The sequence below is a fragment of the Zingiber officinale genome, chromosome 5A, assembly GCF_018446385.1.
Source record: "Zingiber officinale cultivar Zhangliang chromosome 5A, Zo_v1.1, whole genome shotgun sequence".
Classification (NCBI taxonomy): Eukaryota; Viridiplantae; Streptophyta; class Magnoliopsida; order Zingiberales; family Zingiberaceae; genus Zingiber; species Zingiber officinale.
In genome coordinates, this window is record NC_055994.1 from 15,702,920 (window position 1) to 15,719,974 (window position 17,055).

Below are 17,055 nucleotides of genomic sequence, written 5' to 3' on the forward strand. Positions count from 1 at the left end.
TGTGAAGGCAACGAACCCCCGTCCCCCATGTGGCGGTGGCTAAAGTTTAGATTCAGGTTGTATCAAAAATGATGGGACGAATTGCTTAGATAATAAGGATTTGAATTTACTCGGACATATTATATTATATTATATTATATTATATTATATTTGAGAAGTTTAAATTATTTACGATGCTGAATGATTTGTTAAATTTTTTTATACTTATTGATTTATTTAGTGGTCGACAGAAACATCGTTTCTGATCAGATTTGACTATAAGAATTGTAGAATCCTAGCTAAATTATTTTTAAAAAAATAAAAAATAAAAAATAAAAATAAGTGATATTTCTTTGATAAAATGAAATTCTAATCTCTAAATGTTATGTTCAAAGCAGATTCATATATCTTTATAATGATGACATGATATTATCCATTTTGAATCTAGATCCTCATAATTTTATTCTTAGGCACTCCCCAAAAGATATTATGTAAATAGACATATGTGAATATCCTTTGGGTATAACAAATGGTATCAAAACCTAGTCCAGACCAGATACAATGTGGAGTGACTTTGAACGAAGTTGAGGATAGACCTGAAGCAGATCATGATGATCGGATACTTGAGGGGAGACAAGTAGGTCAGGATAACCGAATACTCACAAAGAGACACGGAGTAGGTCAAGAGTAACCAGATGTCGATGCTTGCGGGGAGGCCCAGAGTAAGACTATTAGGGCCTAAGCCCAAAGTGGACAATATCATGTCATTGTGGAAATATATGAACATCCTTTGCACAATAAATGGTATCAGAGTTATGATGCAGACCAGATGTAATATGGGGCAGCCTTGAACGAAGTTGAGGGTAGGCATGGAGCATATCACAGTGATCGGATACTTGCAGGGAGATGAGTAGGTCAGGATGACTGGATGCTCGCAGAAAGGTCCGGAGTAGATTAAGAGTGATCAGATGCAGATGCTCGCAAGGAGGCTCAGAGCATGGTCATGAGGGCCTAGGCCTAAAGTGGACAATATCATGTCATTGTGGAGATATGTGAATATCCTTTGGGCACAACAAATGGTATCAGAGCTTTCATGTCTTTTGGGGAGAGCTCAAGAGCAAAGTCATGAGGATCTATGCACAAAGTGGACAATATCATGTCATTATGGAGATATGTAAATATCCTTTGGGCATAACAACTGGTATCAGAACCATGGTCCAGACCAGATGCAATGTGAGGTAACCTTGAAAGAAGTTTAAGGTAGGCCTGGAGCAGGTCACGGTGACCGAATACTTGCGGGGAGGTGAGTATGTCAGGGTGATCAGATGCTCACAGGGAGGTCGGGAGTAGGTCAAGAGTGAGCAGATACGGATGCTCGTGGGGAGACCTAGAGCAGGTTAGGGTGCACTGGATGCTCGCTATGAGGCTCATACTATGAGAATAATTGTGGTCCTTCGTTTGAGGAGAGGATTGTTGGGATTCAATCAAAGTCTTACATTAGAAAGATTTGGTAAATATCATGAGTTTAAAAGGATGTAGGATATCTCCATTGGAATGAGACCTTTTAGGTAGAGTCTAACAGCAAAGCCATGAGAGTCTAGGCCTAGACAATATCATACCATTGTGGAGATATGTGAACACACTTTTGCACAACACTAAACCCACCTCCATTTTGAGTATTATTAGACTCCATGCAAGACACATTCATGTGATAAGAACATAATTTATATTTATAAATTGTATATATCTAGATGCACACTTGTCCTTAGACTATCAAATTATGGTATAGCAACTTACAATATATATATATAATCAAATTATGGTATAACAACTTACAATATATATATATATATATATATATATATATATATCCATGCAAGTTAAGAGGGTTAATAGATTTGATCATTTGTGATCGTTACTTTGTGTTCATCGTTGAATTCGCAACAGAAACCTTACTTTAAATTCAACTCCATATGCGCAACACCTTAGATTACTCATATCCACCTCCTTGAGGTGACTAATCAAAGGATCTACACCAGTGATCTCATCCACTACAAATACTCTCGTTCTCATAAACTTTCCGGATATGGAAAAGTCTCGTACAAGCTTGTTCTTACAAGAACAAATTTAAGCAATACAAAACACAAATAGAAATGAAAGAAAAAACACTTTACAATTGAGAATCTTACTTTATTTGCTCTTTTCTTTTTTGGGATTGTCTCTTGGTAGTAGGAAAATGTGTCTCCAAACCCTTAAGAATCAACATTGCGAAGTCTTCATGAAATCCCCATTTATAAGGTTTCTTTTAGGCTAGAAAATGTCTTCCAATCGATTGTTACGTAGGATCTGATCATTCAAACATGTAGAATAACTCTTTTCCACTCAATCAATCAATTGTTGAGTCATATCAATCGATTGACAACTTCCAATCGATTAAGCCAATTGATTCGAAAGCTTTATGTTCTCGTGAGAAAACATTCTCAATCGATTAGCCTAGTTGATTGACTATGATGAATCGATTAAGCCAATAGATTCAGCAAACTTTTGGCCCCTCATGAAAACCTTGCCTTCTAATCGATTCGACAGTATTCAATCGATTGGACAACCATCTATTTCTTCATAAAATTGTTGTCAATTGATTGCCTCAATTGATTACTTTGGGTCAATCGATTATCCCAATCGATTGATCAATCCTAAACTTTGAATTTGAGTTTAAGATTCCCTTGTCCAACCCTAAATTCATCTATGACTTGTTAGGACTTGTCGTTGTCTATCATCCGGTCAACCTTGACCAACCAAGTCTTCACCAAGTGTCCAGTCACCCTTTGACCCACTTGGACTTTTTATCTCGTGTCAAGTGTTTGATCCTCCATAATCCACTTAGAATTACCATCTCATGACAAGTGTCCATTCCTCCATAACCCACTTGAACTTACCTTCTCGTGCCAAATGTTTGGTCCTCCTTAATCCACTTGGACTTTTTCCTTACCAACTTTCTGTTGAACTTTTCCTTGCCTAACATTCAGTTAGAACTTTCCATTGGCTAACCTCCCATTATAACTTTCTGTTACATAACCTCCAGTTAAGACTTTTCAAGTTAAGTATCCGGTTCTTCTTAACCTACTTGACTTTTCTCTCACATATTGTCAAATATCGAAACTCAAGCTTAAGTCAATCCGAAGTTAGTCAAACTGATCAACCTTGATCTGAGGACGATTGCATCAATATTTTCATGTAGTGTTGTTATAGTGCAGTCCTATTTTTAGCTTTAGATGTGGTAGATGAGATTCATTGTGAAATTGACCGTTAACTTGACCGCTCCTAGGCTCCTATTGTCTAGAAAGAAGATAAATCATCAGGGACTTTGCCTAGCAACAACAGTGCATGTAAGGAAGAATTGAAGAAACTAACAGGGCATTCCGCATCCATTGAAAATTGACCTCAGGCTTATTGACATCAACACTTTTATATGAATCAACTACGCCAGCTCATAGAGGCGGTAGATGAGATTCATTGGCACCACATTTAGTGATAATTGGATTTGTACTACTATCAAGAAGATTGAAACCATGAGGGCTTGATATATCCTAGAAGCCTACACTTAAAAATTTTATTGGGTTAGTAGGGGTAAATTGATATAACTATCTTTTTTATTTAAAATATTTATGTGATATGTATTTTAACATGTTTGTTAGGTTTTACTATGTAAGCATGTTCCACTTGAGCACTCATCCAAACCTGATGCCCTTTATTGAGTGTTGGATATATTTTTGGATTAGAGGAATTTAAATATCTCTATAATGGTATGATATTATCCATTTTAAATCTAAACCATCATAATTTTATTTTTAGACTTTACCGAAAATATCTCATACCAATATAGATATTTTTCTTATATAAGTCAATGATCGTTCTCATGCATTCTTAATGTGAGACTTTGTTTATAATCTCGCAACCTCAATAATCCCCCCTCAAACAAAAGACCACCATACCCCCCTCAAGTGGAAAGTATATATGTTTGACGTCCGATCCTCGACCCACCATGTCTTCCTGCCCCTCAATCCAACTGATCTACCAGGTCTTCTTACCTCTCAGTCCATTCAACCTACTAGAAGGAAGGAGACTTCATTATGAATATGGCTTTGTTCTACATTGAGTTTTTTTAGGCATATTAGTTAATTTATATTGTTTCACAAGCATTATAGTTGTGAACAAATATATGGGGGAGAGATTCTCTCACACGCATAAGTACTTAAGGGTTTGCAAATCTGTGACCAAGATTTATACTGAACCAAGTTGACTCATGTGCAAGCACGACCTGTGCACATCGAATGTCAGATCGATTGAGGTAAAATTTACCTAAGCGAAACAATCAAAACTCTTATAAGAGGAGATTATGAACTTGAGAGCAAAAAAAAAAATAATAGGAAAAAGAGAATCCTCCACCTTCATTCCCCGTCTTTCTACTCTTGACATGATCTTCCCATTGTATCCTGGGAAACAGACATCCATCATAACCTCAAAACTCCTATAAGAGAAGGTCATGACCTTGAGAATAGAAAAACATAATAGGAAAAAGAAAATCCTCCACCTTTATTCTCTGTCTTTCTTCTCTCGATGTGGTCTTCTGGTTGTCTCCTAAGAAACATATGTTCATCGTAACCTTGAAGCATTAGCAAAGAAGAATGAATCTATTTTAAAGAAATCGTGTCAAACACAGGTCTCAGAATCTTTCTAAGGTCTTAGCGACATCCCGACCTCGTGTCTCAATGACATCTCGATGACATCTCAGCCTTGCGTCTTGGCATCATCTCGGCCTCATGTCTCAACTCTTGGGTTGCAATAGTTGCAAATAAAATCCCACATTAAAAATACATAGAAAGGATCATGGACTTATAAGTGAAAGAAATTTTTATTGGTATGAGACCTTTTGGGTAGAGCTCAAAAATAAAATCATGAGGACTTAAGCCTAAAGTGGATAATATCATACTATTATGAAGATGTCTTAATTATTTTGGTTCTAACAATTAGTATCAAAGCACTCACTACTAGAAGAACTAATCACTGACTGTGTACAAGAGTCATAATCTAATCAAGTCATGTGGGTAGAATATTGACCTCCAACGAAGGAAGTGGGGACTCCTATGTTTGAATCAAGACGATGAGACACCAGGCAGAAAAGTCTTAGTTGTATCTCTGTAAGGTAATAGGTCGCTAAACACGCAAACGCGCAGCGGAAAAACCTATTACTCCAGAAGATCCAAGCGAAGGGAAACAAAACTTTATACTAAGTTAGATCTGAAACATGATGAAGTATACCTTTGGTGCATGCTCACAGACTCCCGACAGCTCGGATCACAGCACGATCTCACGTTCGCGCCTCTAGGGTATCCACACGAACAAGGGTTCGTTTGTCTCACAAACTCACTAGATGGAGATGAAACCACCTAAGGTTGTGCTAGCAACCTTGAGAAGGTTTCGGCCAAGAAGAGAGGAGAGGAAGAAGCCAATGAAGAAGTGCCCAAAATGAAGAGAAAATTGCTTAAGTATTTTCATCCAATGAAAACACTTAATTAGCATTAATGACCTTAATGAGTATTTACACTCCATTAAGGATTACACTTGTAACTCCTCATTTCAAATCAATTTTGAAAATTGAATGAAATAAATTATTAAATTTTAAATTTTAATAATTATCTCCATTAATCCTCACTTGAGTCTAACTCAAGTCTCCTCACTTGAGTCTAACTCAAGTCTAATGCACTTGAGTCTAACTCAAGTCTAATTCAATCGAGTCTTACTCAAGTAATCCTCATGCAATTCAAATTCAATGAATGACTATTTCATTAATTCAAATTGACTCCTTGAGTCTAATTTGAATTGGACTTAATCTAACAATTAGATCCAATTGAGTCCAACTCAATATGTCCAATTCAGATTAGACTTAATCCAATGATTCATCATATGAATCCATCTCCAAATTTACTTGTTCTTTGTGTGTGACCCAATAGGTTCTCGTAACGTTGACAATGTACCTAAATCAACATTTAGATATATAAACAATGAGTGACATCTAGCAAGACATCATTGCTACCCAAGTGACGAGAAGGTCAAGATCCAACCTAACCTGTCCATGGCTATTATCTTGTATGACTTTGTCCCTTTATCCTTGATATCTAGGTTGATCAATGATGCATAGACTGTGTCATCCTCTTATCAACCTTTGTGTTTCTTGATATCTAAGTAGACACATTCAATCAAATAAGCTCAATATCTCATATTGACTCATTTGAGCATGGTCATGCTTTTCTTGTGTCCTACTAATCAAGGGGCCCACTGATATCACTTCCGTCATATGGAAGGGATAGATCCCATCTACATCACTCACATCCTTCCGCATAATTCATTGCATACCCAATGATTGACTTTATTGTCCACCTTGTTACAGGTGACATTTGTCGATACCAAAGTACACAACTCCTTATGTAGGGAACCGTAGTGACTTTAGGTTAAAGGACTATTCATACCAATAGTCACATGAGAATGTTTATGACACTCATATAATGATCCATGAAACATTCTCATGACGGGTCATTCAGTATATATTCTCTAATATATACTCATGTGTCAACTTAATATCTCATATCCATGACTTGTGAGATCAAGTCATCCGTTGACCTACATGCTAGTCTCAATGCATTAATATTGTCCTTGTATATTAATGCCTAACTAGGAATAGTTAAGAGTAGTGTTCTCTACAATATCTCACTATTAATTCAACCAATTGATGTATTGTAGATAAGAACCTACTACCCAAGGACATTATTATATTTATTCAATTGACACTGAACTGAAATAAATATAATAACCAACTTTACCTTTTATTAATAATGATATATGATACAATAATATACCCTTTACAATCATCTCATAATTGGTACCAGGGCTAATACTAACAGCAGCTAGGAAGACCTAGTAAGTCGGTTAGATTAAGGGGCAAGAAAGTCTTGGTGTGTCAAGGATCAAATGACATTAAGCAGATATGCTTGAGAGGGTGGCCCTTCATTTGAGGGTGGATTGTTGGGTTGCAATGGTTGCAAACAAAATCTTATATTAAAAACATATGGAAATGATCATGAACTCATAAGTGAAAGATATTTTCATTGGTATGAGATCTTTTGGGTATAACCCAAAAATAAAATCATGAGGGCTTATGTCCAAAGTGGGCAATATCATACCATTATGAAGATATCTTAATTCTTTTGGTTCTAACATTAGCTTCATCTCGGTCTTAGATATATCAGTCTTGACCTAAGACATCTCGACCAAATCATTAAGGCAACCCAGCTTTTCAAGCAGTTCTTCATTTTTACTTGACAACCTAAGATTATCAGCTAAGGTTATCTTAATAGGTTTGAAGTTGATTTTGATTATATTTCAATTCAACAATTATCTTGTAATCTCCAGCAAATAATCTTCATTGTGGAAGATTATTCAACATGAAGTTCTATTAGGCTAGATTATTATGGAATTGAACCCATCAGGTGTTGAGTTATAACTACTTATTATTGCTTATATGGGTTGACATGGCTGGTACCTGTATGAGTATTTGCTCTAATAAATCTTGAAGTAAATTTCTAATGGATGTAAAATATTTCATTGGGTGTCTGACCTCCCCATGTAAAGGGTCATTGTACTAGGGAAAAATATCCCCTGTGATATACCTACTTGTATCTTACTATAGAGCCAATGATACTGGACGCATAAAGTGAATAATAACACCTTTTGCTTCAAACTTATTATTGAGTTCTTCTATTAACCCTTAATAAGTTAGTGCACGCTAAGCTTGGATGGAGAAAGTTGAGTTACACATTCAGGGCTATGGAGACTCTCTCTCTCTCTCTCATTCCTATGCCTATAGGGGATGCAGATTCAAGGCCCGTATTGCACCCCTAGTTGATTTGTGTGTGAACACAACCTATACGAGTCAAATGTTTGACCAATCAGAGAAAAAATTGCCCAAGGACCAATTAACATTTTGTCACATAGATTATTTTTTTCTGCTTGCTCAAACATGTAACAGAACTATTAATGACTGGCCTAAAATAGTCAGACATAATGTTAATGGTTGACCATTATGTTGGAATGTCTACTAAAAGGCTAGCTTTTGTATAAACATTTACTTAGAAATAAGAATCATATTGGTCAAATATCTACATTTATAAGTTAAGTGTAGTTGTTCGATTAATTAATATTGTAGATAACATGGTGTGTGGTGTCACACATAGAAGATTATGTTATCAATTCCTTATAAATTATAAACAGTAGCTCACGACTGAGATGGAAAGGAACAAACCATTGGAATAGTCATAGTGTAATTAGGTATTAGTTTATCTTGACTGATAAATTACATTAGTACACTCTGAGTGTATTAAGCAGGACCATTTAAGGTAAGTTCATTTTATATTGACTTAATAAAAGAACAAGACATTGGTTATTATGGAAGTGTGTACTCTTAATCCTAATATAATAACAAGCACATATATTTAATATTTATTTCTTTAACTTGTCAAAGGGTGAGATTTAGCTCGATAAATCAATAGGCCCGATAAGTTGGGAAATGATATTACTTATAGTGTGTGTTGTTGATTATAGAAGGAAACTGTGTCCTAGTAATCTAGGTTGATAATGTCCCCAAGGGGAGCTCATAAAGATTGTCATGTTAATCCCTACAGGTGGACTTAGTCCGACATGACGATAAGGTTGAGTGGTACTACTCTTGGATTGAGATATTAATTAAGTGAGTTGTCAGTGACTCATTTAATTAGTGGACATTCAACATCTTAAACACAGGGAGACTAACACACTCATAATAAGAAGGAATCCAAAATATAATTTGGGATTAGTGCGGTAGTTCAATAATAATTCTTTAGTGGTATGAATTATTATTGGTGAAATTAAGTTAGGTGTTCGGGGCGAACACGGGAAGCTTAATATCATCGGAAGACAAAAACTAATTCCTCTTCTTGGTCCCTATCGTAACCTCTTATTTATAAAGTATTATACCCACCTTTATACCCATCCTAAGGTGGTCGGCCAAGCCTTGCTTGGAGCCCAAGCAAGGGGCTGACCAAGTTAATCCTTGGATGACCAAGTGGTGGCCGACCCTAGCTTGAGTCCAAGCTTAGGTGGTCGACCACAATAAAATTAAAAGAATTTTATTTTTAAATTTTTCTTATGTGGATTCCATGATTTTAAAAGAGAGTTTAAAATTTAAAATTTTCCTTTTATACCTTTCTACAAAAGATTAAGAAAAGATTTGATATCTTTCCTTATTTGTAGATTGAAAGGAAGATTTTAATTTTGAGAAAACTTTCCTTTTTTGTAACTATGTTCATGATTTAAAAGAGAGTTTTAAAATTATAAAATTTTCCTTTTATAAGTTTCTACAAAAGATTAAGAAAAGATTTAATATCTTTCCTTATTTGTAGATTGTAAGGATATTTTAATTTTAAATATAACTTTTATTTTTGGAAATCATCCATATGTTTTAATAAAGAAATTTTAATTTATATAATTCCTTTTATAACCAACCAAGAAGGGATAAAATATTAGAAAAATTTTTATTTTAAAATTTCCGGAAACAAATTAGGGAGTTTTAATTTTGTGTTAAAACTTTCCTTGCTTGGAGCTATGAGGTGGCCGACCACTTGTTTTAAGAAAAGGAAATTGATTTAATTAATTAAATTTTCCTTTTGATGGAAAAGTAATAAGGAAGTTTTTATTTAAATTTTCCTTATTTGCCAAGACCAAGGATTATAAAAGAGGGGGTAGGGGTATCTTCATGGCTAACAACTCTATTCTATTTTCCTCCCTCTCTTCCTTGGTGGTGGCCAACCCTAGAGCTTCTTCTTCTCCTCTTCTCTTCTTCTTTAGTGGTCGGTTTCATCTCTCTCTTGGAGCTCTTGTTGGTGGCCGGTTCTATCTAGGAGAAGAAGGAGAGAAAGGAGGCTTTGTTTCTTGCATCCCTTGGAGCTTGGTGGTGGTGGGGGAACCTCTATATCCTTGGAGGAGTCTTGGTAGCCGAAACTTGGTGAGGAAGAAGAAGAGCTTGGGTGGTTCTCATCTTGGTAGATCGTTGCCCACACAACGCCCGAGATAAGAAGAGGAATACGGTAGAAGATCAAGAGGTTGTTGCATACAAAGAAAGGTATAACTAGTAATTATTTTCCGCATCATGCTAGTTTTTCTTTGTATGAATTTCAAACACAAGAGACATATGATTCTAGATTTTCGGATTAGATATTCGAAGTTGTGTTTCTTTTATTTTATTTTGATCTTTTGATTCGATTGTCCTTTTTGGTTAAACCTAATGTTATTTTAGGAAATTAAATATTGAATTTCGTTAAGAGGCTTTGTCGAGGCAGTGGTCACTATAACAAAAACCCTCATAGACATCGGTTTTCCACCGGTGTCTATTACATTTTCAACCGATGTCTATGAAGGCGATGTAAAAAGTTTGCCATTTTAGACATCGGTTTAAAACCGGTGTAGTATCACTTAACGACACCGGTATTCGAATCGATTATTAACCGGTGTAGTATCACTTAACGACACTATTTCATCAACGGTGTAAAACCGATGTAATATTAGTTAATAACACCGGTTTTGTAGCGGTGGAAAACCGATGTAATATTAGTATTTTTTAACAGTACAAATTTGATTTCCGAAACAGTAACAAAAAAAATACACAAATATTCACAAATTACACAAATATTCTTCATTCAACATCATCCATAAAATACACAAATATTCACAAATTACATAAATATTCTTCTTACAACAGTATCCATAAAATACACAAACATTCTTTTTACATCAAAAGCTAATAGATATCATAATCAAGGTAGAACATTCTTTTAACAACACATCAAGGTAGAACCGCACTTCAAATGTAATCTAGCATGCATTCAGCCCACTCGAACCGCACTTCATCAATTTCAACTCTGGAGTACTTGAGATTTGTAAACTATAAAAACACATAAATAATATATTAGTAAACCAAGACTAAAAATCATAGTTGAAAAAACAGTAAGAGCACCAGGTAACAAGATGACTAATTGAAATGCTTAAAAAAAGAAACATTCATCAATTATCTCAACCACATCATATAGTGATAGATCTATCATTCCTGAGAACTGTTTATCACTAAGAGTACATGGAAATTCAATTCATTAGTAGTCGACCCAAATGACATAACTGTTTATCACTAAGAGTACATGAAAAGTAAATAAATTCCTCAACAGTAATAAAGATGAGTAACATCAATTCATTTATATGATTTCCAATGATACAATAACATCAAAACAAATTTTTATTTCAAGGGGAAAATAGCTAAAATGCTAACTAGTCAACATGAATTTCAACCATATATAGATGCAACCATATATATAAGTAAATAAATAAAAGAAAATAAAAAAATGCATCACATAAGAAAGTATCATGTTACTTACATTGATGGATTCCCATATCATGTTAATTCCAATATATCATAGGAACATTCGTGCAAATGTCTTCTTCAGAATATATCAAACCAGCTGCACTTCATTAGTACTTAAATATTTTTTTTATTTACTCAAGAATTTAGTTTACTACATCATATATCCAGTATTAAGGGAAATTAAGAGTAGAACGTTTTTCTATAGAGAGAACACAACGCATGCTCTATATGCTCCTACTACATCTTATTCGAAATGTTAAGTTGCTCCAAGGTTCTTGTAGTGCTCCAAACATGGACTCTTAGTAAACTCTTCAATCACCTGATAATTGAAAAGAATCAAACAATTTGTTACCTTCGGTTAGTGATCAGGTTGATAGTTTTTCAAGTAGCACAAGTAAACAAGGCATGCTTATTTCAATGCTTGCAATAAGGATCTTCAGTGGTTCACAAGGTATCAGAAAGTTGAATTTGTAGTTACAAATGAAGTAAAAGAATCATATTCAGCTGTCAAAAGATAACTAGGTCCATGCTCTTAGAGAGAACCATACAAAAAAATGAAAGGTTTCGAACATAAAAAAATTTAAAAAAATGTTAGCCATGCCAAGACTGAGATGACTCATCTATCTATCTATCATTTCAACCTAATAAATTAGTTACTTTGGTTTTGCAAAGTCTCCCAATTGTGTAGGAACCTCAGTAGCTTTTATCCCAAGTTCAGAGAAGAAGAATATCAGAATGTTTGTTCAAGTTTGCAGACACACTAGCCTCATTAAATTTGCAAATGCACAACACTTGTACATACAGTGAGAAAGGAACTGCAAATTCTATGGGTACATGATTAGAGTGTTAGTCCTTCATTGGCAATAATAGATAAAAGCTCATACACTGATAATCGTTAGTGTGTGTTTGAAAAGAACTCACTGTAGCAGTTCGCCTCTCACTGAAGCATTTGGACTTCTGTAGTTCCTTGTAGAGTTCACCTTTAGCTGCATATTTCAGTGTCACGCCCCGGAGGAGTCCCTGTCCGAAGAAATTTCGGCAGCACCTCCCCTGTACGGTGGACAATCTGAAACTTTCTACATACACAATATACATCAGCCACAGGCGGCTGAAATATACACACAACCACGCAGTTATATGATACAGCCTACTCGGCTGATACAAAATCAAAACACGGAAAATGACAGAAACCAAATACAAACCCAAAATACAAAGACTGCTAGCCGGCTAGGCTTACACAACCAACAACCAATACAAAACATCACATACAGCATCAACACTCCGAACACAAAACCGGAACACACAAAGTCAAATACATACATCTCATATACCAAGATCAAATAACAAAAATGCGGAGATATGACTTCTAATGTGACGTGGGGACCAGCAGACAGGATGCTCCAAGCGACACCATAAATAACCTGGTACCTGAAAAGATAGTGTCAACGGGGGGTGAGTTCAACAACTCAGCGAATACCAATGGACATGAGTAGTAAGATATATCTAACAGCAACAAACATGGAATACAGCTTCCTAATCATATATAGGGAATACGCAAAACTGAAAGGTAACTGAGGAAGCTGTACTCACCAGGAACTCCTATCCAGACAAAAAGGTCGTCAAACCGAAAGTGTCAATAATCCTGTATGCAGGTCAAAAGTATGTATCCAACCAAAATGCAGCAACCAAATGCAGCAAACACAATCATAAAAATATAAATGCATCAATGCATATGATGCTAATGATGCGTCCTGGTCACCCCTGACGCCAGTCAGTCATCTCACACACAAATGGTGAGACCGAGTGGGTAGGGCTGTGACAACCGTGCACTCTGTCGTCACTACTCCTGATGAGTGACCGAGTGGACGGGATGCTGTCGGAGTACTCCTGTCCTGTGACCCCAAATCATAAATGGGGGAGCTCAATGCTCTCATCTCCCGGTACAAGATGACGGGGAGGACATCTCTGCCGGCTACCACGCTGAGTCACCTGACCAACGGAGCCAAACAGAGTCCACCGTCTGCCGGCTACTACGCTGCTACACTAAATGCCAGCGGAGCCAAACAGAGCGGAACTGTCTGCCGGCTACCACGCTGAGTCACATGACCAACGGAGCCAAACAGCAGAACCGCCACACACCTGCCTGATATACCACTAAACCATGAGTGGGGGTGTGTGCAGTACATGTAACTGACGATGGGCTCAACCATAGTGGAGCCGACAATCGCACAGCATGCAATCATGATGCATGTCACTATGCATAACAAAAACTGATCAACATAACCATATCCATATATATACAAAATGGGTACTACAGTATCAGTAGGTCAATCCACGGATCTAGGGCATACAGGTCCTCTATGGTATAGCAACCTAGATCCTAAACATATCTCCTTCCATAACATATGTACCAACAATATGCACATATCAAGAATCAAGGTCTAGGTACACGAACCATATATGATATACAAATAGAGGTACACAAGTCAGGTATGGTATAAAAACCTAGGTATCAGATAATCTAGATACACATGCCAGAAAATAAAATCCAGAACCTAGTCCGAACCTCAGTAGGTATGGTATGCCACTTACTCTAGGAACCAAGGTACTCATGGCAATAATCCTGAAACGTAAACATGGATACATAACAAACGGCCAACAGATCATGCTATGGGTATCAAACCATGACATACCAAGGCAAACATGATCATTGCTTGCAGCTATAAAATACTATGCATATCCAATAGACAATATCATAAAGATAAGTCAAGAGGTACCCGCCTTTAACTGTAGATCCAATCCAGTCAAATCCAATGTCGAGATGCTCGTCTCGCGTCAACGTCCTGTGTCACCAATAAATATATATATTATTTAGCTACATTCCTATAAATAGCTAAATAAAATCTCGTACACTAAATTAGGGCAAAACTCTAGTCAAACAAAATCAGTGGGTCCACTAGGGTTAGTTCCTTAACCCTAATCATCCTAGCATAAGGATTAAACCTAACAAACGGAATATCACTCACCTGAGTTGAATACCTCAGTAGAACCTCACAGCCACTAGTTTGTACTGATATCAAGAGTTGCTGGCTGGAATTTCTGTCGTTAAGGGTTGTTAGCTGCTGGAAACAAAACAAACAAACCAAATCAACAATTCTTCAAGATCCTTGAACTTACAGAATTTCCAACCAAAACCCAACCTTATCGTGATTTTGATCCAGACAACAGGCACTAGGGCAACGATGTCGGCACTGTGCAGAGGTGCGGCGGTCGTGAGCACAAGGAGGAGAGAAAGTCAGGAGTCGGCCTGACCTAGGGCAGAGGAAATCACGGCGGTGTAGGCTGTGGATAGAGCTTGAACACCAGAAGGAAGCTTGGACTGCCGGCGGTGGTGCTCGGGTCAAGGGTCGGCTAGGGCAGGGAGAATTCTCGGCCGCGTCGGATGTGGGGGCATCGCCGCTGTTCCGTGTGGTGGTGGCGGCAGTGGAGCAACGCTAGGGAAAGGCGGCAGTGGGTCGGCGGTGGCCGGCGCTACGGCTCGGCGGTCGAATGTAATGGCGTCGTCGCTCGGCAAAAATGGCGAAGCAAGGTGGCTAGGGCAGAGGAGGAGAGGGAGATAGCCGGCACCGGTTAGATCGCGAGGAGAAGGAAGAGGCGTGAGGCTTAACCACTACTCTCGTACCGGAGAGGAAGGGAAAAGGAAACTGCCGGTGTCGCATGGGTTAGGGCACGAGGTCGGGGGAGATCGGGAGAGGGAAACGGCGTGGGAGAGGAGAAGAAATTAAATAAAAAGAAAAAGGAAAAGAAAAGGAAAAGGAAAAGAAAAAAAATTAACTTTTCCTCACTTAAATGGGGTAGCCTAAACAGGCTTTACTGGACCCCACTTTTATCCCCGTAAACTCATCCGTATGAGTTCCGAAAAATTCCCAAAAAATTTCTAAAAATTCCAGAAAATTCCCTTATCAATATTTGTCTATTTTCGGTATTTTACATTCTCCCCCACTAATAAAAATTTGGTCCCCAAATTTCGTTATCTACCATCAGCAAACACTAATAACAGGTAAAGCGTATAAATGCTGAACGGTAAATAAAATCACATACCTCAAGGAAAAGATGGGGATATCGAGCTCGGATAATATCCTCGTGCTCCCAAGTAACCTCCTCATCCAAATGATACTGTCATCCGACTTTAACCAGCCGGATAGTCTTGTTCCGCAACTGATGCTCTTTCCGATCCAAAATCCATACCGGAATCTCCTCATAAATAATGTCAGGCTGAACTGGAACTGGAATATCTGTCAGTGCATGTGTCGGATCGAGTAGGTATCTGCTTAACATAGACACGTAGAACACATCGTACACGCCTACCAAGGATGTTGGTAGTGCTAACAAGTAAGCTACCACTCCAATCCTCTCCAAGATCTGAAAAGGACCAATGTATCGCGGAGCTGGCTTACCTCTGAGGTCAAATCTCTTCACCCCTTTCGTGGGTGGAACTCGCAGAAATACATGGTCGCCAATAGAGAACGCTAGTGGTCTGCGTCTCTGATCAGCATAACACTTCTGGCGACCCTGCGCCTCTAATATCCTCCGTCTGATAATACGGGCCAACTCTGCCTCATACTGAGCTCTATGAGGTCCCAATAACTAGGCCTCCCCAACCTCGTCCCAGAGGATGGGTGTCCAAACAAGACCTACCATATAACGCATCAAACGGTGTCAACTGGATACCCGAATGAAAATTGTTGTTGTAGACGAACTCTACCAAATGGCAGGTGGTCCTCCCAACTGCCCTAAAAATCCAATACACAAGACTTCAGCAAACCCTCTAGAGTCTGAATGGTCCGCTGTGTCTATCCATCTATCTGAGGATGGAAAACTGTACTGAAACAGAGCTGCGTGCCAAGGTCTGCTGCAAACTCTGTCAAAAACGAGACGTGAATCGGGGTCTCTTTCCGAAATAATAATCAACGGGACACCACGTGATCTGATGATCTCCCGGCAAAACAGATCTACCAATCGATCTAGGAAATCTGTTCTCCGATTAGCCAAAACGTGCGCGGATTTGGGTAATTGATCAAAGATTACCCAAATCGCGTCATAGTCTCGTCATGTCCTCGGCAAACTCACCACAAAGTCCATAGTAATATATTCCCATTTCTACTCGGGAATAGGAATCCGCTGAAATAAACCGACAGGTCTCTGGTGCCCGACCTTCACTTGCTGACAGACAAGACATCTAGCTACAAAATCCGCGATGTCTCCATTCATGTCGTTCTACCAATAGAAACACCTCAAATCTTAGTACACACAAGTACCGCCTGGGTGGACAGCAAATCATGAACGATGAGCCTCCGGAAATAACTCCTATAAGACCGGATGAGACTGAAGTACGCAATAATCTGCCTCGGAAGTGTATAACACACTCCTCGTCTCGTGTGAACTCGGTCTGCTACCCGGAAGCTATCTGGCTGCAAATAACCCGCAAATACTGATCAGCAGCCTAGGGCTCTCGGATCCTCGTCCTGATCGACGACTGAGCAACCATGGTAACCAGAGTACCCTGCCCTGTCTGT